This window comes from Diuraphis noxia, unplaced genomic scaffold (assembly GCF_037042655.1).
Source record: "Diuraphis noxia isolate RWA-SAM2 unplaced genomic scaffold, SU_Dnox_SAM2 contig0005, whole genome shotgun sequence".
In the NCBI taxonomy this organism is placed as follows: domain Eukaryota; kingdom Metazoa; phylum Arthropoda; class Insecta; order Hemiptera; family Aphididae; genus Diuraphis; species Diuraphis noxia.
The window spans coordinates 23,702,005-23,725,858 of NW_028301715.1; the positions used below are offsets into that span (position 1 = coordinate 23,702,005).

At 28.2% G+C, this 23,854-nt stretch overlaps 1 long non-coding RNA gene across 1 annotated transcript; it reads right to left on the reverse strand.

Annotated features, from left to right (window-relative positions):
• Nucleotides 1-7,347: 7,347 nt before the first annotated feature.
• On the reverse strand, nucleotides 7,348-8,250 carry LOC149055094 (uncharacterized). The gene is made up of 3 exons (XR_016192181.1): nucleotides 8,044-8,250; nucleotides 7,727-7,977; nucleotides 7,348-7,615 (listed from the first exon to the last, which is right to left on the reverse strand). It is a non-coding gene; the product is annotated as an uncharacterized LOC149055094 (long non-coding RNA).
• Between the last annotated feature and the right edge of the window lie 15,604 nt (nucleotides 8,251-23,854).

Here is a 23,854-nt window from a genome sequence, read left to right on the forward strand (position 1 = left end):
TAGCATGTAAAAACTTTCATGAAATCTTGATCGAAAACGTGTTTTCGTTGACAAAAATATATTTTATCGGTCATAAGTTTGCGACCCGTAGATGTATGGTAGATCAATATTTATGGTCTTTTTTGTCCAAAAGTATAGAATAATCGTATGGTATTTTTCAAACACATTTTTTTCATACCAATAAGTTGCACGTAGTTGTGACCCGAATATAAAATAATGTATAATTTAAGTTTAAAAAAAAAAACTTGTGTAGTTATCTCATTATGAACCATAAATATCCGTTCAAACGTAATTGTTGAGAAAAAGAATTTATCTTAAAAAATATACTTCAAGAGAAACATAGGTTCAGTTCAATTGTTTAGGTATGTGATGAGAACAAAACAACATACTACTTCACGGCCATTCTACGAGTGACGAAACGTCAGTTAAGGCACAACTCGACACCTGCACATCACCGCGGAAGATCGATAAAGACATGTAATATTGATCACTGTAATAGATTATAATATTATATGTTATTATTAAGCTATTATACTAATGAGACACTATTGTAATGACCGATCGAGTCGGTGAACAAAACTCGTAAAGTGATAAGTGTTTTAATTTTTAATTTTTTTTATATCATGGTTTTGGTCTGTTTTTTGTGTTTCTGTAATTGTGAGATGATAAACGCACGATTCTATTATTATCAAAACAAACGTTTATGTATTTACAAAAAGAGACGTAAAAAAATTAATTCAAAACACAACATAATATTATATCTTAAGATATACAATTTTTCTCCTGACATGATGAACAGAGTATACCTACACTAAATATTGTATTAGTTAACCTTGTAATTATATGCCTATAGACGGCATGAAAAACAAAATAATTTACCATAACATTACATTTTTGTTTATATATTATATTATAGACCAAAACGTACTGTGTGTATTGAAATATCATATTGTTTTATTAATAGTATACCCTACTTACGTTAATGAGTTCAAAAACAACATTTTTATACATCAACAATTATTTTATACCTATTTTTGTTTTCAATCAAGGTCTTGAACACAATTTGTTAAATACTTAAATATGGGAATTTAACGGAGATCGTGCAAAATCAAACCGTATCGATAACCGAAATAAATTACAGTACGGTTCTACTTCACTTAAAATATACTTTTTAATATTATCTACCGATTATTAATTTATTATTGAACGAGATTTGATGAGATTTGAAAAGTAGTGATATTTATCACACTAAGCGACTACTGACAACAAATGGACAAAATAAACTATTAAATAATGGTATACATATATAGACAACATTACAACAAGATAGATTAGAGAACTATAACACTAAATATTCGAACTAATGACTAATAATACTATTGTTAGTAAGAAAAGACTGGAATAAAAAAAAAAAATGCGTAACAAATGGACAAACTTGTATGTTAATGTCTTGAGTTTTCATTCGGGAAACGAGTAAAAGTCAATGGATAACCATAACCATCATTTGCTTTTTATCGAACTCGAATAACAATTAAATTGTAAACGATGTCTAGTAGATTACACTATAAGCATTATTATATTACACTATAATAATGAAAATAATACAATTATGCGACGAGAAACGGTTGTTCAAAACTTCAATAAAATAATATTTTATGTCCGTCAAACACTCACAGGAAGTAACCGTCGGAAAAAATAACATTAAACCAATAAAAACGATTTTGATTTTATAGTATTTTACCGTTGAAAACCATTTCCAAAAATTGATACTAAGTCAGTTATATTTTAGATTTAAGTGCAAATTATATAATGTGTGTATATTAATAGCAAATATAAATTAATTATATATTTTTAAAACAAATTAATTTCTAATTGTTCTTCTCGATATACATCATTCCGCTTTTTTAACATATCGACAGACGGTCTAGGTGAATTGTCTATAAGTACTTGGACAAATCCTCTAATATTTTCTTTATTACTTAGCGTCAATTTGGAAATGATTTATATATTGCAAGATAGCTGGATATTCTGGTTGACAATGACCATGGAACCAGAACCCTGTTATGATAAAATCCAGGTTTTTTCCACTCAGCTTTCCTAAAATGCATCATTATAAAATTGTACTAGCGCCTGAAAATGTAGTTTAATATTTTTAAATTATGTAAACAATCGTTGGATGTATACGGCTCTTCGAATAATAACTTGTAAGTTAAGATTTATTTATTCTCGTTTAAGGCGTAAAATATACGGAACTTAACAAACATCAATGCAAGATCATAAGCAGCAATAATTTAAAAACAAAACAATTTCGTGCATTAATTATGTATTAATATTATCTAATTATTCTTAAAAGTGCAATTAACAGCAGTTATTTGATTATTTCAATACAGTGAAATATCTAAGTACACGCTTAGTCACTGAAATTCTGTTGCCTGTTTGGTGGGTTCAGTTTGTAGAAAGTTTGAGGTTTGTTCCCAAAAGCTGTATGGAGGTATCTGTTAGGGGAAGTTTCACGAAATCTTATAAATTAAAATACATATACAATACAAAGATCGTTAAAAATGTATAATATTAGAAGTTGTATGTGATATTAAGATGTAATATACTAACATTAAACATACGTATATAATACCCATGTACTCTTGTTGATCTTTATTATAATTGTTGTTTTTTGTCAAAGCGTAAAATAAGTTTTAATAAAATGATTATTGTGTGCCTATTTTAAAAATCAATATTGAATAACAATGGTTGATAGATGGTACTCTCAAGATTACTCTCGATGAGTCGATGAGTACAAAACTCTAATTTTTATTATTTTGTTGTCGTTTCTGAATTCTGAATATTTACCTAGTGCTTGTAAATATAATGTAATATACAGATCAAAAAGACATTATGGCATTATTAAATATAAGAACACTTCTATAACGACCATACAAGAATACACATTCTGAGTTATTATTGAACAAATCTTCATATTAATCCGTGAATAAATCAACACTCATTTGTAGGTACTTTTCAGGTATTTCAGGTAATTTTCTTACTATTTTAAATCAGAAATCATTATTTTCATTATATTTTTCGAAATATTCAGTAGGCACATAGGTGACGTAAATGATGTCTTATATCAACAAAAATAAAATCACCCCACATAAACAGTGTATTGAATGATATGCGATGTCGCGACGACATTTTTTTTCGTCCTTCAGATAAACGAAAAAATAATTCCGTTGAATATATGTCTTCCTGTGTTAAGACTGTAGTTGTAGTGTACAATATTTCCATAATTGTATCTATCATTTACCCAATAATGAGCAGCGAACACGCGTTTGCGTCATCGTTCGTTCGTCCATTTTCCAGCATATTTTGCATGCGTGTGTCGAATAAGATTTAAATTTTGAAGAAAAAAAAGGACCAAGACAGCCGTTATGTTCAATAATAAATTAATAATATTATTATTTATTGCAGAAATTATACACGATTGAATCGAGTGTTAAAAATTTTTCACGACGCGTACACGAGGCCTATCCTAAAATCCGAAAACCTCGCGTGGCTTGACAATAGTGTAGGTAATAATAATAAATAATAATGATGACGATGATGATGATGATGATAATACTCGTATTATTATGGCAAACAGTAACCAAAAAAAAAAACTAAAATTCGACAACGTTTGTCCTCTGCACACGTGCGTCTGATAGCGACCGTAGATTAATATGTATATCTATACATAATATATATATTATGTATAATGTATACTATTTTAGGGTGGACTGTGTTTGCGCCTAAATGCCATATTTGCGCCTACACGCAAAAACCTCGATTGCGCTTAAAACACGTTAAAATACTTGTTTGCGCCCATTACGTTACAAATCAATAAATTTGGCAACAACGTTTTCCCAACTATTTTCATTTTTGAACCACTGTGAAATATTGGGAAATTTAATTTCTATATCAGTCATGACTCGATATACCTTCATAGGATACTAATCTTTAATCATATCTAACTATTTATCTTTGCTATAGATAATTTTTATTACCTACATAGTCGATATACGGCATTTTACGGCGGTTTTTCTAAAATCTTGACCGCAAGATAGTTAGTCGTCGCTGTACTTCACTTAATTAAACATTTCAGTTTGGTGTATTTTTGTTTCAAAAATGACAGAAAATAAAATTATATTAGCAAAAGGTGCGAGTAACAATTTTAAAGATTTACTTATAATCGACAGTTTTAAATTCAGAAAAGTTTATGAAAGTATATCTGGTAATGTAACTTGGCGTTGTACAATGAAATCGTGTTTAGCAAGACTAATTAAAAATGGAAATGTAACTGTAAGTAGCAATTTAAATCATAACCATAATACTGATGAAAAAAAATTAAATCGTCAAATTATTCGAAGTGCGTGTAAAAAAAGAGCCAAAGACATGACTGATCGTCCAATTAAAATTATACGTTCTGAAATTACAAAGAATAATTTTGACACGTTAGATTACGGTGACGTTAAATTAATTCGTGACAGAATGTACCCGTGTAGAAACACACAAACAAATATTCCAAAAAATATTGTTGAAGTTCAAGAATTTTTAGTATCAAATAATATGTTATCATCTAAAGGAGAATCAATGATTGCAGTAAATGACATAGAAAAAAATATTGTAATTTTTACGTGTACCACAAATTTGCAGTTTTTAAGTTTGGTTAATACTATATACGTCGATGGTACATTTACTTATTGCACAAAATTTTTTTGTCAACTTTTCACAATTCATGGATTTTATAATAACCATTACATACCTCTAGTGTTTTGTTTGTTACCATCAAAATGTTGTGACGTCTATGAATATGTATTCGAAAATATTAAGCGTTTATGTTCAAATTTAAACTTTGAGTTTTGTCCTGTTGAAATATATTCTGACTTTGAAAAAAGCATTTTAAACTCTGCATCTAATATTTGGCCGGATATAAAACTTTCCACCTGCAGATTTCACTTGGGACAATATTGGTACAGAAAAATTCAAAGTCTTGGATTAACTAATATTTATAAATCTAATAGTCCAGAAGGAAAATGGTTACAATATTGTTTCGGTCTTCCATTTTTACATCCACGAGAAGTATCAGGTTGCTTTTTGGAACTAATGTCTGAAATTCCAGCAGAAAAAAAAATACAATCATTTGCTGATTATTTAGTTGAAAATTTCGTAAGCGAAGATAGTCTATTTCCCCCTGAATTATGGGCAAAAGGTTGTAATAATCTAACACAGACAACAAACGCATGTGAATCATTTCATAAACATTTTAATTCATATTTTTTTAACGCTCATCCATCAATCATAAAATTTGTGGAAGCTCTAATAGAATTTCAAACAGATACATATTTAAAATTAAATCTTGCTAATACAACAATAAAACAAATAAAAAATAAAGCAGTTATAAAAAAACACCAGGTTATCAACGAATTAAGAGATACATCAACATCAACAATTAACTTCATAAAAAATATAAGTAACAAAGTCAAAGTAACGCGAAAAATTTAAATTTAATTTTATTAAAAATATAATAGGTGCCTACATAAGAAATAACAACGACGCAACAGAACAGTGAAGAAAAATTTTAAATTAAATTTATTAAAAATATAAAGGTACATTAGGTACAATAAAAAATAATAACTACACAACAGAACAGTAAAGACAAATTTTTAACCACACCAGAATAATTCAATAAATTTTATTCTGTCAGTTCGAAGTCTGAAAAAAGTGGGACGAGAAATTTAAGTTTTACTGCAATGTTGCCAAATTTATTTATTTGTAACCTAACTAGGCGCAAATAAGTATTTAACGTATTTTAATTTTATTAAGCGCAATCGAGTTTTTTGCATATAGGCGCATATACGGTATTTAGGCGCAAACACGGCCCTCCCCTATTTTAGTATAATTTGCAAACAGAACGTTGACCGCGATTTAGCATTAAAACCGCATTGAGGCACCTTTATCAAATATTATACAGGATGATTCACCAAGCTCACCCCCATTTTTCCTTTTAATAATGAATTTATTCGAGTTCTGATTTTTAGAATTTTAGAAACAGTGGATAATTATTTTGAAAATTTCAAACCAGTAGTTTTAGTTAGCTATTAAAATGTTTATACTGAGGATAATGAGTTTTCACAAATTAATAATTATTATTATTAACAACTACAATTTTCAAATCACTTAGCCTACATATCTCATGAACCCATCACCATGGACCTTTTGTTCTTAGAACATAAAGTTAAATAACCTAAAACCCAGACGTACGAATTTTGATTCAAGTACGTACAATTTTTGATAAAAATCATCTACTAAATAATTTATAGATTTAAGTTTAAAATGGGATCCTTATTTCAAAAACAAAAGTTTGTATCTCCACAAGATTCTTCTAAGAAAAATAAATTTTTAAAACAAAACATCAAGAATTTAAAAAATGGTGTTTAAAGTATATTTAAAAATTCTAAAAATAAGGTTTTAAATAACTGCATTGTTGAAAAAAGGTGAGCATGCTTGGCAAATCACTCTGTATATTCATATTTAATAATAAAAGAGTGTTTAAACCACCCGTCGTCGACTTTTATTTCTTTCCATTTTAATTGTTTTTTTTTTATTTTTAATATGTTATCCTCACATGGCTCAAAAATCGTACGACGGTCACCCCTCATCATATTATATTAGTTTTTTCATCCTAATGGTCCTAATCTCGAAAAAAATTATCGTTCAGGAAAATGTTAGAATCCAATATTATGATATTTATTTATCAAGACAGTGACTGTATCACGTTAATTATCGTTATTAAAATGTTTCCAAAAATCGGTAAAACGTTAATTTAATTTTTTTATGAATCAAATTACAAAAGAGTGGGGTAGCACCCGATTCCGCACATTTTCGCAGTATGAAAGATTTTTTTATTTACCCTGAATTTAACACGATTCCGCATAAAAAATGTCACGACGTTGCCAGTTAAAGGAAAAAAATTATAATACTAAATAAAACAAATAGTTAATTTGAATAATTAAAAATGTACTTCAATTTTTTACCTTAAGAGGTAGGTATATGACTAATTTACGATAAACGTGAATAACATGGTAGTTCGATTGTTACGCAAAAATATTAAATATATAATATCGTATTATAAAATAGGTATAAATCGTTTTTATATAATATTAATTTTAAAACTCTTTAGTTGAAGTAAAACTAATTTAATACAAAAATAGTCAAACTACTTCAAATAAATAATTAAAAATTTACGTAATGAAATGAATAAATAAAATAGTTTAAAAAAACAGTAGTTTATTAAAATTTTTTTCCTTGATATCGGGGACCAACTTGTGATAAAAATTGAATGATATTAATTTGATTGAATTTATACTTACTGTATACAATCATGGTAAATTCCATACGTTATTTTTTTTTCTTTCTCGCTCAATATTTTCTGATCATTGTACAGAGTAAAAGATCTGATTTTAATTTCAGTTTGCGACTGAAATTTCATCAAAACTTTTATATCTAAATAAATGTGTGGGCCAAATGGTAATATTGGCCGTTATATGATGTGCGGTGAAAGCTTTCAGAACCATTAGTTGTCCTATAAAAAGTATAAGTAACTATTTTAATTAATTATGTACATACAAAGAAATAGCATTGTTGATGTAACTTAAATAAACTTATTGAATTTGATTAAAAAAATTTAATTTACCTTGGATTCATTGGTGGTTTTTCTGTCCACAATTCTGGTGGAAATAAGCATTCATCTTCAACGTAATTGTTCAAAATATAATCGGTGAACAAATATCCTATATCGTTGGGGCAAATTCTTATAAGTTCAGTGAATGCCTTTGAAACTTCATGACATTTAAGGAAAGGTAAAGCGAGAAATTACTTCAACCTCTTTCCGAGTTCATAATTTGAATCCATATATGCTTCTCTTAAACTAGATTCAATTTGAATCTAAACAAAAATATTTATAAAATAATTAAATCAAATATATAAGAATACATTAATATTGTTACTAACCTTACGCCACCAAGATTGTCTTGAGTGAAATCTGCAAGCCATTATTTTGACATTTGGGAAAACAGATCGGACTGCATTATGTGCACTAATTTCAAAGTCCAGATGTATTATTTGTGTATTTAATATTTTATCGTTGATTGCTGCACAAAGTTGTCGAAAATAATTCCATAAATCTACATAAGTATTTTGAGTTTTGTCTTTAAAAAAAAAAAATATACTAGTGGTAAATAAAATCCATTTTTATAACTATGTATGTGTACAGCTGTAAAAAGTACTCAGGTGAATAATCAAATGTTCCGTCACAAAATAATTCTGAACAAAATTGAATCAAGAAGTTAATATTTTGAACAGTTGTAGGGCAAATAAAATTTGCATCTGCTGGAGCATAGATATATTAAACATGAAACATTTATCACTTTTTAAAATCCTCAGTTGTTGTATGTATGGCATTATCTAATGATGTTGGAAGTACAGGAAAATGTTTTCTTCGTTGGTCACACATTGCTTTACTTACGGATTTAATATCATATGGTGTCTTATTTCTGATGATTCTGAAATTTGGAGTAACTCTGTACGAATAATTTTAATAGGTTTACTAGAAACTGACTCCTCTGCTCGTCGCTTATAATTCTCTCTGAGTACTTGTTTTTCTATTTTATTAGGAGTGTCAGCCGGATGATGATGTTTACCTTTTGAGTCAAGAACTATTTTTTTTTCTGAATTTGAAAAAATAAACACTGTGCAATTTTTGTCAGAAGAGCAGCGCAACTTTAAAAGATGATCGCATTTGCGAACACCGACAAATCGATGTTTATAAGCATTAACAACAGCTAGTTCCTTATTCCTCTCTCTGACACAATAATACGAATTTCGAAATTATTAATTTTAAATTATAAACTCACAAAATTTATAAGTCAACAGTAAAACACAATAATGTGATCACAATGTACGTACGAACGGGTATCGAACAGGTAACTGATGAGTCCAGATAAAACATATGTAACACACTGCAGACTATTCAGATAATCTAGTATTTGGGAAAAACTAAAATTATGTTATAATATGACATATATGTAATATTAATATGAACCATGTTTATGTCTAAAATAATTTTTTAAATACATTCGGCAACGTCGCAAACTGGTTTTGTGCGGAATCGTGAATTACCGTTTGTAGGCATTTGACAGATATTACATTAAAATATTCGCACTGCATCGCATGAACTATTGGGTTACTGACTTTCCAATTATTCGAAAATATTAATATACTGCATAGGTATACATTATTATTGATTTCCGTCATAAGTTTATAGTCCATCGCCCGTGACGGTTTAGATGTATGGGCTGATGGGCGTGTAACATTATGTAATACTTAGGATTATAGCATAATATATATTATTATTATTTTATTGTAGTCGTAATATGTAAGAGGAAAAAATCAAAAATTAAATTTATGATAATATTATAAACGTATACAGAGTGATTAATTAAACACTTTTTGTCTTTTTTTTTTTTAATCTGATTTATGGAGTATAAAAATACACTCAAAGATTTTAAGACTTTATTTTTAAATCCTTGAGATTTTTTTTACAACTGTATAGATACAAACTTCTGTTTTTTTTTTTTCAAATAAGAATCTCTCTTTTTACTGTAAATTATTGTAAATTATTTGCTAAAAATGTTGGTGTATCAAAATCAAAATTCAAACGAGTAGTTTTTGAGTCATTTAACTTTGTATATTAGTAATAATAATTATAAGTTAATGATAATTGGTTTGGAGTGTTTACGATATTATAGTGAATTTCAAATTTTAGCACATGTAAATTTTAATATAAGTAATTTAATATTAATCTATAAACATTTGCAATTTGTAAAAATGGTCCAAGATAAAATACAAAATTGAATATTACATCCGTTTTTTATTTTTTATTGTTCAACTATTTTTAAGGATTATTATTCTCACCATTCTTGGTATAAATATTTTAACAACTGAGCAACTACTTGTTAGAATTTTCCATAAGGTATACATCAAAATATTTTTTTTTTTAAATTATCTACCTATTAAATTATGTACAGTAAAAAGAATTCCTGTTTGAAAATAATATTGTCTCGAGTATATTATTTAAAATTTGTGCGAATCAGAATTTGAACAAATTCATTATTAAAGGTGAAAATGAGGGGAGGGATGAGCATGCTAGATGTATCCCTCTGTACAACATATATATATATATATATATATATACAACTGAACACCCTGTGTGCACACTTTATTAGTAGTGGGGCCGAATACGAATTTCGAAGGAGCTAAACATAAAAAATGCATACGACGTATTCTTATAGATTACCTATACTTAATATAATTTTGTTTATTATGTGTACACACGCCGAGTGTACGTTTCTCAAACAACAAAACCATCATGATAAAATTATTATATGATGAATATAATTCTATTTTTGTTGCTTGTCAAGCCTCAAAATGATTTTTAATTTGTCATCGACGTATGCACACCTTATAATATTATTTTATTAAATTTATACGCGTACTACTATTATCTAAACGAACAGCGGACGGATACGTATATTATTGATGTATTATATTCGCCATTCTGGTTGTTTTGTATGACATTATGTCCATTGACCTCGGGACGTAACTTAATACAATTTTGAAGAAGGGTTACATTTTTTCTTTGATTTAGATATCAGGGTGAACAATTAGAATGATACATAGAAAATAAATTACGTCTTTAGAAGTAATATTTTTGTTTGTAATAAAATATAAATATGACTTATGTCTAACGATAAAATATTATTATGATTGTACGTTTATTGCATTTTTATCATCAAATAAATTATTTCAGAGAGTTAGAACCTTAGTTAACAAAAAAAATAAATAAAAAAAATACTATACGCCCTTGATTTTATTGTATTGATTAAAAACCTTTGATCGTGTAATATTCGTTCGCGTACATAATTTAGAGGATAAATAATTAATATTATTATAGACTATAAGTCGTAATCAAATATAATATTATAGTAGAACAATCGAGATAACACGTATAAATAACATATGGCATATTTTGATAAAACTACAAAATATATTATAACATTATAAAATCACATTTTTTACATAAAAAATCATCTAGTTCCGTTAGTTTAAAAATTAAAGGGAATTGTCATCTTATAAAATTTAAAGGTAAGAACATTATCTGTGTTCGTAAGTCGGGCTTTTACAATATAGTTCCATTTTTAAGCAAGTTTGCGTATAATTATAGCGTAAATTAAAAATGCTCATAACACGCTTAAAAACTGAATAATAATCATAACAATAAAACATACGAACACAGATAATGTCCTTACCTTTACACTTTATAAGACGTCAATTCACTTTAATTTTTTAACTAACGGAGCTAAAGGTGCGGGTATGGCGACATGGCGTCCTCTTAAATGAAATGCGAGGAATACCTACCATATAACTGCAGTAATACATCTCTATCGACCAACCGCCCAAAAGTCAAATTTCATACTTTTTTTCTACAAAACTAGTCATCAATCTGTAATAATTTATAACATGAAATTCGGTATTTGTAATCCTAAATCAATACCCACATGATATTAGTTCAGCGTCAATGGTGCTGGGCTGACGTCATATAAAATTAAAGTATAGTATATGTATAATATATATATTATATAAACGAGATTATTTTCTTAGGCGTATTTTAACTTATCAACAAATAATTTAAAAATTTAACACTTGCTCATCAAGTATATTGTACCTATTTGTACCATTTGTTGAGATATGAATACATCTACACAACTTTGATCGATTTACTCAGTAATGGCTTTTAATGAATTTTTTTTATAATTTCATATTTTAATACACCTTGAACAGTGTCCTGGGGTTCTGCCGATAGCGTATCTATTTGATTTTCAAATTAAAACCAACACTTTTTAATACTATAATACATTGTTAAGCAGCTGATATTTTTGAAAATGCTGATGTACTTGAAACTTGAACGCGTGTTGTTTTAATTACACGTGAGTTATGTATAGGTACTTATGTATAATAATATAATATAAATTGCATACATTCCTACTAATGTCTATAAGGATGATAATAGTAATTATGCACATTAACTATAATGTAGTTATATAATATTTAGCATGGTATGACCAATACTATACTAAATACTGTATACTTGGAAATTTTTTTTATAAATCATAAAACGTTGATAAATTTCTTAATATTTTTTTATTTTTCGCAACTGACAACGCTCTGGAAACTACTAATGCATTATTTCTACGTATAGTCGTTTATCGTGGAAATATTAATATACGTCATATAGATTATAGATAGTAGATGGCCTTTCTCGAGAAACAGCTACAATAGCACTGTGTGTTACGTTTAAACGCCGTTTGAAAGGAGACACACTCGTCACTTGCACAGTCTTATCATTTCAAAATACAATAATGTATAGCTTAAGACCTGATAATATTTGTCTTCGTCTAATTAATTTCCATCAACACCATAAGTGATTGTTTAATTGACATGATTTTACCTTGATCGTAGTTCCTGCTTAATTAAAAATGGCCTAAAAATAGTCATGCATTTCGACCGCCTTATAAATCAGGGTGGTATTCAATGGAGGGGGGAGTTGACAACAACTTAAAACCTATATAATTGTAATTTCAACTTGGATAGCATTAGCTTTGAAGACTACACGCAGATATATCTACATCGTGGTATCAACAAATGTACAATAAATGTAGCCAAAAAAATTTAAAAACAAAACAACTTATGGGGGACGATATCGCCTCCTACCCCAAAAGACGTGCCTATAAATTGACTTAAAATTACAATCCAGACTGGTTTTCTGTCGATTTGCTATTGTTTGCGCTTCAATAAATTACTTTCCTTACAGCGCCGGATAGAGACTTTTCGGCCCACCGAGATTTTAAATTTCCACAGGCCATCAACAAAGTATTGGCCCATTCGAAAAACATTTTTTATGATCACTCTTTTATTATGTGTGCTTTAAATAATAATTGTTTCTCTAAAGCACATTTACAAATTACCTATTCAATAGGTACATTACATTAAGTTATTTAGTATATAGACCTACTTCAGTTATATTATTTAAAAAAACGCAAAATATAAGATAGATAAAATAGATAGTATAAAATATAATATAGATCGCCTGGATTTATGCAATTTGTAAACATTTCATTTTATACTCATCAGTCATCACTCATGAGTCATGGCCTAAGTATGAGTAGTATGACGATTTTTAATCAATTTTTTATAACTATAAGTTTAAAATTTGATTTTCTTTTATGTATATAATATATTTATATAATTATATGACGTATATTGTATATAGATAAAATACATTATACATATTATTATTTTAAATTATTATAGTTTATATCAGTGTTTGATATAATACTGATCTTAAATTTTTACGCAGCCCACCGAGATTTTCTCGGTAGCTCGCCGGTTCAATCCAGGCCTGCTTTCCTAATATTAATTAAGTACTATAATTTTCAAAATAATCATATATCTCCCAAACCCAAAGGAATGCATATTTAACAATTTACACTTATTTACAGTAAAGAAAAAGTTAGTTCTCATACGAAAAAATAAGTTTTTATCACCACACTCTTGCTTCGATAACATAAAAATCGAAACATTTGAAAATGTGGTTCTTAGGTAGGTACTAGGTATATAGTTGAAATAAAAACATTATTGAAGGGATCAAGTTGGGAGCGAATCGAGTGAGCATGCTCATGCCGCTCATGGTGGATTGCACATTTGCACTGCATATATAAGTACTATTTTAATCATATTGCATTATTCGAGTACGACTAAATAATGACCATTGAACTAGATATTCATAATTGAAACATTATAATATACGATGTACGTTTTAAAATAAAATATTTAAGTAACATGCCTAAATGACTATACATTATAATGCCCATACAATACATTTTGTGCTAATATAGATTAATTAGATAGTTCTAAGTATCTGGTACCAATTCACTTCCGTGTTTTCCGATTGTGGGTATAACAAATAAAAATAATATTTATCTTTATTTTTGTATGCGCAATCCTATTGAATTCAATTATTATTATTATTACAGAGCACGGTTATTGTTGAAGTTGTGTGATTTTTTTTACCTCTCATTAATTATTATTATTATTGTTATTGAATAAACTATTATATACACACATATATATATTATATATATATATAGGTTATATAGGTTATATCTATACCTTTATAGAGTGTATACCTACTGCAATATTTTGATGCATGCATACATGTAAATAACCAGTACACGTTATGCAAAGTCACGGAGATGAGTTTGTTGGTAAATTTTAAGAAGAAAATTGTCGATATATCATACTACTATCAAACATCAATACAACAAAATAATATGTACCTATTATAATCCTTATTCCTTATTAGTTCCGTTCTGTTAACCTAGTGACTATAAATCCTAGTCTAGTGGTGTAAATTCGATAGTTATTGTTGCATACTTGCAACAATCGATTATATTCAGTTTCGAACACAACATTATTACACCTAACCGTTAGTCTGGAATGTGAGCGTGTTAAAACCATTGCTTATTATTTTACATTTTACTGTGTATGTTAAATCTGGCGTAAACTATTGCACATTTGTCATTATTTCGTCGATTTTTCGTCCACTGCGGTGCAGCCAATAATAGTTTCTGGACCCCTTCATTGAACCATTTGGTTAGCTATTTGAGTATTAAGATGAAATCGTCATTTTTATTTTCGGTATAAATGTGAATTTCAATAAGTTTTAAGAATCTGTATACCTAACTGAACTGGAAAAAAAAACAAAAAAATATATTATAATAAAGACCCACCCCTTTCGAGAAATTGTTGGTCATTAAAATAAATTATTGTCATCATCATAGGCATAGGCATCATAGGTTGTTCGTTGCATTCTAATATAGGTAATTATTAAATACAGATCTGATACATCATGAGAATGAGTGCCTGAAAAGACTGAAAAATGTCAGTACCTTACGGCTATAATATGCTAATATCTAAAGTATGTATTGTAGACTGGTGTAGGTACGTGGTGGTTATCTTCAGTCTGCACAAAAACTTGTTCAAAAGTAAAGCATCAGCTAGTGCCACTAGTTCTCGGATGGGTTACCAGTAACCATCCGAGTTCTAGTGTCAAATCCTCACCACATTATATACACCCGTGTTTTAAAGTTTTAATCAACCGTATTCTTCCAATTAGTTAAAAACCTACAAAAAATAACCATCAAATTTACAATCGTATACATATTGTTTCCACGAAGGTTAAACAAAAAAAAAGTAAATATACATTAGTACCTATATAATATACATAATAATCTAAAAAATATCATCCATTTTTTCATACATATAATTATATAATAGATTATAAGATTTATTTTAGTCAAAACAATAGAAATAACGGCTTGTTCGCCAATCACGGTGGAAACCGGAACTATAAAATAGTACTTACTCACCTATATTGATGAAAGAAATAAACACAACGATTATCATTATTTTGACACGCCTTTGTAAAGTGACACATACCTACATTTTATGGGTACGCAAGGTCACCTAAAGTTTTGTTTCCTATTCTGCCCTAGCTGTCTGGAATAACAGGCAATATAAATGCATGGTCGGATAAGACAAAGGGTAAGTAAATTCCTCTGGCTCCGAGTGTTTGGGGATCCCTAAAAAATTACCTTGGATCTCTTTTCTTTTTTTCACTGATAGATTTCAAAAGCTTTAAAAATATTATACAGTACACGGTGTAGGTTATTCTAATCTCTGAGCTTAGGTGCCCTCGACAGCCATTACAACATTTGGAGCCATAGGTTAAAGGTTTAGATATTTACACTGTTGCAGCATAATATATTTGGATTATATTTAATAATAACGACCTATAATAGTTAATATATAAAGCGAAAAGTTCATAAAGTCATAAATCAACGAAATCACTTTTATTGATTTAGTTCACATATTAAATTATTGTTTCGGTCAAGTATTATTAGTATTACCTACCTACAATAAAAATTAATAACGCTGCGACTACGCTCATTATCATCATGAACATCATTAATCGTTGAACGCATTATATTGACTGATATCTAACCGATATTATTATACTTATTTTAGGGTCATCAAAATATAACAATTATTCCTAGCCCTTACTACTGATATATTTAAGTACCCAGTGGCACCCACAGGTTTTCCACGAACCAGTGCAGTTATTTTACTACATAGGGCCCCCAAATTTATTTGTTTGCATATTTGGCACTGCCAATTCTTTACGCTTTATTCAACGATCTAAATATTCAGATGGACCAAATGCTATGTATTTATAGTGTCTGATCAAGAGACCTGCAGAGTGGGGCCCCCGAATGTATGTAGGCCCCGAGACCTACGAAAAACCAGTGCAATTGCACCACTTGGTACCCTACGTGGGCGCCACTGTAAGTACCTATCTATATATTATATTATATTAATAATAATATTTACTAGATGAGGTTAGGTCGATGTGCCTATGTGTGTACCTACCATACGTGTCATATTTTGCTTATACTTACAGGTATGCATCCACTCATGTAGCAGTTGTATTTTTGTATTTTCGTGCAGCACTCTGTATATTACCAATTGAGCATTACAACTTTAAAAGATACAAACGATTTATAAAGATAAATACATTGATAATGTGTACTGCATATTTAAATGTGCTTAAATTAACATTCGGATACTGTCATACTGACATGTGAGTAGAAAATGATAATTTAACAAAGGTCGGTACCTATTATTATGATTAAAATAACCGATGAAAAATTCGAATGGCGATAATTATTTGAATGTTTATTATACGATTAATTTTTATTAGTATGTGTATGTATTTATGGTCAGGACCTTCGTTATATATTTTCCGCACTATTGCGAAAATTTTAATGTCGCTTATTATCTATACTGATTATTTATCTGCCTTTTTAATTTCTTTAAAATTATTCACCACCCTAAAGTAAATCATAATCTGCTTGTGATCTGGAGACAAGCCTGTGTACCTATGGTAATCCACAAAGTTATCGATATAATATACTATTAGGGTAATATAGTTAATAGGTACCACTTTTTGCACACAATCTAAATATATGCAGGAGCTGATATAAATTATTATAAAGAAAAAAAAGGTGTAGGTATAATATTTAATAAATCGTTGACTTTCATCTTGAAAACTTACCCAAATAAAATTAAAATGGGTAAATGCCAATATAGTGTACATATTTTTACATTTTGTAAAAAAAAAACATAATTGTAGGTACAGTTATAAAAACAAAAGTAGGTAATAATAATAATAATTTTACAAACAATTATTTAGAACTTTAGAAGAAATATTGGACGGTGATGCGTGAGAAGAATATTGTAAAAAGGAATTGCATTAATGCCATTTTTTAAGAAACAAAATAGAGGTTCTTTAGATTTCATGTCCGTGTAGAAAATAGGTTGGCATTAAGCGACTTTTTATTCGTCACAGCCAGGAAATTTAGGTTAATAAATTATGGGACAATCGTTTTATAATAATATTTAGAAGGTAGGTAATCACGATTACGAAAAAAATTGACTCCTATCAGTAATAATAATCGAATTGCCAAAATTGACTAATTCTTTTATGTGGCACACACACACCATCCAATAATTTTACTTGTTTGTTCCATATTCGTATTTTTAAGATTATTTTACGTCTTGTTAAATTTTAAATCGTCGTTTGCACCAATCGAGGCCACCCGTCGTCCGTCACGCGACGTAATCATTATTAATTGGTTACGGAAATATAAAGAGTTCAACGGTGTCCATAGCGAACATAATATTATACACCTTCCACTTTCAGAGGTCATTCCACCGCCACCCCTCTCGTCGTTTGTACAAGGTACAACGAATTTCCGACAGATATAACATATAGCAACTATTCGTGAGTAGGTATATGTCACTTTATCAGTAGTATCGTCGCGATTATGAAGAGAGGAGGGAGGTCACCCAAAAACCTCCCTGACTGCGTGTACTATCATGCATGCACGACTGTGAACTTATAAAATTAAAGCGATATGGTGAATGAGTTAGTTGTACAAACATTTAAACTACTGAAATAAACGAGAGGAGGCGTTATAAGAGGTTTAGTTGTGGTGGGGAGAGGGGTCAAAGGGACTAAGCTGCAGTAAGCCGCTAAGCTCTCAATCGCATTACCGAAAAACAATCAAATTTTTTAGAGTAAAATATACCTAAATAAAATTAATGTGACGTTCTCCTCTATGATGGATGATGGTTAGATAAGTAAGTTTCATTAAAAAAAAGTAAATTATTTAATAAAATAACTAATTTATTATACTCAGGACAAATGGTATGGGAAAAAAATAATAGGTAGTCATTGAGCAAATTATGATGTTCATTATTGAAGAATATTTTATAGGTACTTACATTTTCCTTGGTGTCCGAAATCTGCACTCTTTTTTTTCCTTTATTATTATAATATACACTATCTGTACCTCATGGGTACAATATAAGAGTATTAGCTGAGATAAATAAAATACACAAATAAGCTTGATAAAAGCAGCCACCCAGTAATGACACTTATAAATTAAGGTTATACATTAACCTATATACAATATGTAATATATATATATATGAATTTATTTATTTATTTTTATATTATAATATAAAGTTAGCATATCTCTACACCAGTTGCGTTTTAAACGCTTGGAGGATTACCCGGAATAACATTTGCTGAAAGATCTTTAATTAAAAGATTGGAATGAGTTGCAAGCCGATTATGGAATCTTTTATAAAAAGTGACTGCTTATTCTTCTTTTACAGTTTTGTTTTTTCAATCGGCAGTCGGCGCAAACATTGGTGAATATAGGTAATGTGAGGAAGATACCTATTTATATGGGTAAATACTAAATAGGTAATATTCTATTTTATAATATATTAAGTAAATAAACTCGTGGACATGGTGATGTAATAATAATGTACATAAATATAAATTAAGTATAGGTAATGGTTATAATAGTAATAACTATTTTACTTATTATGTACTGCATAAATTGTCGATAGTAGATACTTACCTGTAGACAGTAGTGGGTAATGGGAATATTTTTAAGGTCTAAGATTATTTTTAAGTGTCTAGGTATATGTAATAAAAATAACTCGATAATACAATAACTTTTGTTATATGTATAATCAATATTTAAAAAAAAATATACTATATTATTATACATATTAGGTACATATACGATATACCTACATTATTTATTTTTATTTATTGAAATTGAATTTTTTTTTTTAATATTATTGAAATTTTTCGGAAAATTTCAAAGCAGCTAATTTTTAAATGGGTTTATTCGAACAATTTTGGTGGTAAAATCATTTATCTATGTCAAGTAAGAATAAGTTTATTTTTAGATTTTTTTTAAATATCAATATTTGTTAGGATTAAATTAATTTAAAACGTAACAATTTTTTTTCAAAATGGAGTTTTTGGGAATTTTTTAACATGAGTACCTCTATTCTAAGTTATTTATTATAGCCTTATAGGTACATAAAATGTCTAAAATATGTTTTAACTTTAGAATTGATTTTTTTTATTGATATTTCTGTTACACTGTATATTAACAATTAACAGGCATACAATTATATCGTCTAGTATAGGTACTTAGGAAAAATATTTTAATATAAACTCGTAGGCCACATCCGTATTATGTATAACTGGGTTTCACTACATGATTTTAATGATTAAACAGTTGTTATATCTACTTGCATAAATTCACTCATTCATAGGATAAAGGTAGGTATGTTATAAAATACATATCAATATACATATACATTATACATAAATACATAATATTAAACAGGGTGTCTTAGAAAGATACGACAAAAAAAAATATGCTAATTTAACGTATCACAGAAATTATTAATATTATATGATGAGTAAATAATGTAAAAATATCTTCATATTAACAAATTCTCAAAAATCATGTTTTTAAAAAAGTTAATACGTTCAAAATTGATTTAACCAAAAAAATTCTAAAAAAATAAACTACTTGGCTTAGATAAATCTTTTTACCATCAAAATTGTTCTTATAATCAGATTCACAAATTGGTTATTTTTAATTTATCCAAAAAAAGTTTTATCAATTTTTAAGTTTTTTATTTTCAGTATTAGACATAAAAAAAACACTAAAAATTTATCACCAGTGTATATGAATTAATAGAGAACATTTTTTTTTTTTTTTATATTAAAAGTTATTCCATGAGACACCCTGTATTATACATTATAACCACACATATTTTTAAATATAGTATATACCTAGAAATGTGTATATTTAAACTAAAACAAGAATTCAAATTCTAAAATAAAATTGTTTTATAGTTTCGGGCTTGTAGGGTTTTTAAATAAATATAGGTACCATACCAATTATATTAGGTATATCATAAAATGGTAAATTCAATTCAATTTTTATTCTATAGTCTATACATATATGCACCTCAAAAATCACAATAATATAGGTACTCTAATCGCATGATTTAATGAAGAGCGCACAGAGATACAGCTTCATACACACTCGCACCTGTCTTACCTTATAGTCACAGGTTGTTTTATATTTTTCAAATCAAGCGTGCGTTAGAAAATGGATGACGCTCGCTTCGGAAAATAATTATATAATATCAAAAGTATGCCACATAGGTACCTAATACGTCATATTCTCTACTATACAACCATATGTACGACGTTGTACGTAGGTCACTATAAATTTTTACTAAATGGAATTTAAAAAATTTATAATTTGTACCTACCACCGGCGGTTTGCCTCCTCTCCACTAGCATCTAATTTATTAGTAGAATGCTTATAATTATGTATGCAATTAACACAAACATATAAGTATATTGTTTGAATGCGGACACCGTCTTAAAAATTTCTCATGTTTAGCTCAATGGGCTTTAGGTCCATTCCTCTCGTATCTACATACGAGTCACGCGTAAGGAATAATTAAACAGATAAGTACCTAACACAAAAATATATGTCGTAAGTTTACTATGCGTTTAGTCATGGGCGGAAATGTGGCACCGGGCACCTACCTTTAACTTCTTAAAATTGAATGAAAAAAATTTATAACTTCACTCAAATTGGCGTAATTAAAATGTCACCACATTTAATATTACCTACAAAATTAATTTATCATTTTTTCTTAAATATGAATCCTGAGCGTTGACTTAAAAAAAAATCCTAATCCGCACCCGAGTACACGTTACAGTTATTATTACTTATTAACTATTAATAATCATTATTTTACACATTTTGATTAGTGAGTAAGGACCCCGATAACTTGATACTTTTGGTGCCTATAGCCACAATATTATTACTTAGCCAACGAATCCACCAATGAAATTTACTTGTCTCCGGATTACCTAGTTTATATTATAGTCGGTTTTTGACCTTGCAGCATGTGTTTAAAATATTGTATTCACACTATACCAAAATATGTTTCGATTTAATTCCTATGCACGAGCACACTTAAATAAATATTAATTATTACAAAACACGAATAACGGTAGTTGTTTGACAAATAATAACAATCACACGTACTTTATTAAACGAACAAATCTAGTAAACTTATTAGGGTGAGAGGATCATTCTTGGACCACACACGTATAATACGGTTTTTGCTTCAAATTATTTTTATCATTATCATAACTATTATAATTCTCATATAAAAATATATTTATTTTATTTTTTCATTTCGTTATTTCACACGGCCATATTGAACAGTTCTAGACGACCCGCGACCGTTGAACAACTTATCCAGTCGATCCCCGATTGAGTTTTTCAAAACGAAAACAATCGAACCATTAAACACTTTTTAATATTTACATCAATATTTTTAAAATTAAAATTAAATTATGCATTCATGTTTTAAACTCAGTAAGTACCAAAGTTGTGAATTTCCAAGAGCACGATTAAAGGTCTTTAAAAGTTCTAGAGCTTAATGTAATATTAAATACTCAAATTCTGATGACAGAAAATATGATTTTAAGAATCAAATGTGTATACACTAAAATCTCAACTTTTATAATGACTTAGAATGACTATACAATAAAACAACACAATCAATGAAGCTCCAACTACATTTTTATTTAATAGTAAATTATCAATTGAATCACTCCACTTACCTTAAGATACTAAAAAATATTAAGCCAATGTTAATAAATGTTAAGTATTAAAACTTTAATAATATGACTTTATGTACAATTTCAATATGAAAAGGATTGAGCCATTTGCATTTTAGGACAATTTTCACGACTTATAAAAATATTAAAAACCAAATCTTGATGATTTTATGGTCCACATTTCCAACCAGACCAACCATTCATAATATTATAAGAATTTTTATTAGAGTTTTCACTTATAATTTGGGAACGGTATAACAACAATAGTCACTAGTCAGTCTATCCGTATCTATTTAAATTTATTATTCTATTAAAGTTTAAAATGTATCGCAGAATAATAAAGGATACAAGAATATTTTCACAATTAATAATTTTTATACACTTTATTTTTACATTTTTTAGTACATTTCTTGTAATATTTTCAGAACATCATAATATATCCCATCTTATTAAAGATTAATTGAATCCACCAGCCCTTTGTTTGTAATATAATTAGATTATATGAAATATTTGCTAGACCAGTAACGATTGAAAACTATTAAAATATATTTGTACCAAAACTTGTTCATAATGTGTTACCTAATTATAAAACAATGAGTTTATTTTGTAAATAAAATTTTATTTATTTCAGTTCATCGTGTTACTTCTAATACCATTAATATTAATTACCATAATGATAAAACAAAAGAAAATCACAAAAAAATTTCCTACACCTATTATTAAGGGTCTAATGACTAACATAATGTATACATGTATGTATATGTGTTAATGTGATAGGTATTCTGGTGATTGGTGCCTATGTGCATAATATTACATAGCATATTGTAGATATCTGGCTCTACTATAATATATTTTATAATATTATAATAATCATCTAGTTTTGTATATTTTGCTAACATACTCATTTATCAACCTATGAGAATGGCACGATACCAGTAAATATTGTTACGTCTAGAATCGTAATATTATGTTAAACTGTACATTTTAAAGAAAGTGAAATACATCACAAATTTCCATATATCTATAAACATTACAATATCACATTCACATCTTTTGTCCATACATGTACACACACACTTGTATTCATTGTAAGATTACTTGATGCTATATTCATAAGCTCGTTGGGAATATTGATTCGTCATTGGACAGCTGCAACCGATTAACTAAATGTTTATAATAAATAATTTTTATTTGATACTTATCTAAATTTTGGACAATGTAATACGATTGGGTACTAATGTTTGAGCATTATTAGCACAATATGCTATTTTGTTTCAATGATCACCATATACATGTTTTAAATTAAAGTATTTTAAGGTGTAGTTATAACGGTAAGTGATTCATTATTTTTTTATGTGCAAGACAACAGGAATTTAGCCAAAATTGACTGTACTATGTACAACAGTATGTGTAAAGCGTTAGCTGTATAGTGTGTATATATAAATATATAATATGTATGTGTGAGTATATAAATATGTGTAGTTAAACTAATATGTTGTTACCCAATCGTATTGCTAATATTCACAAGAAAAAAAATCTATAAAATTACAC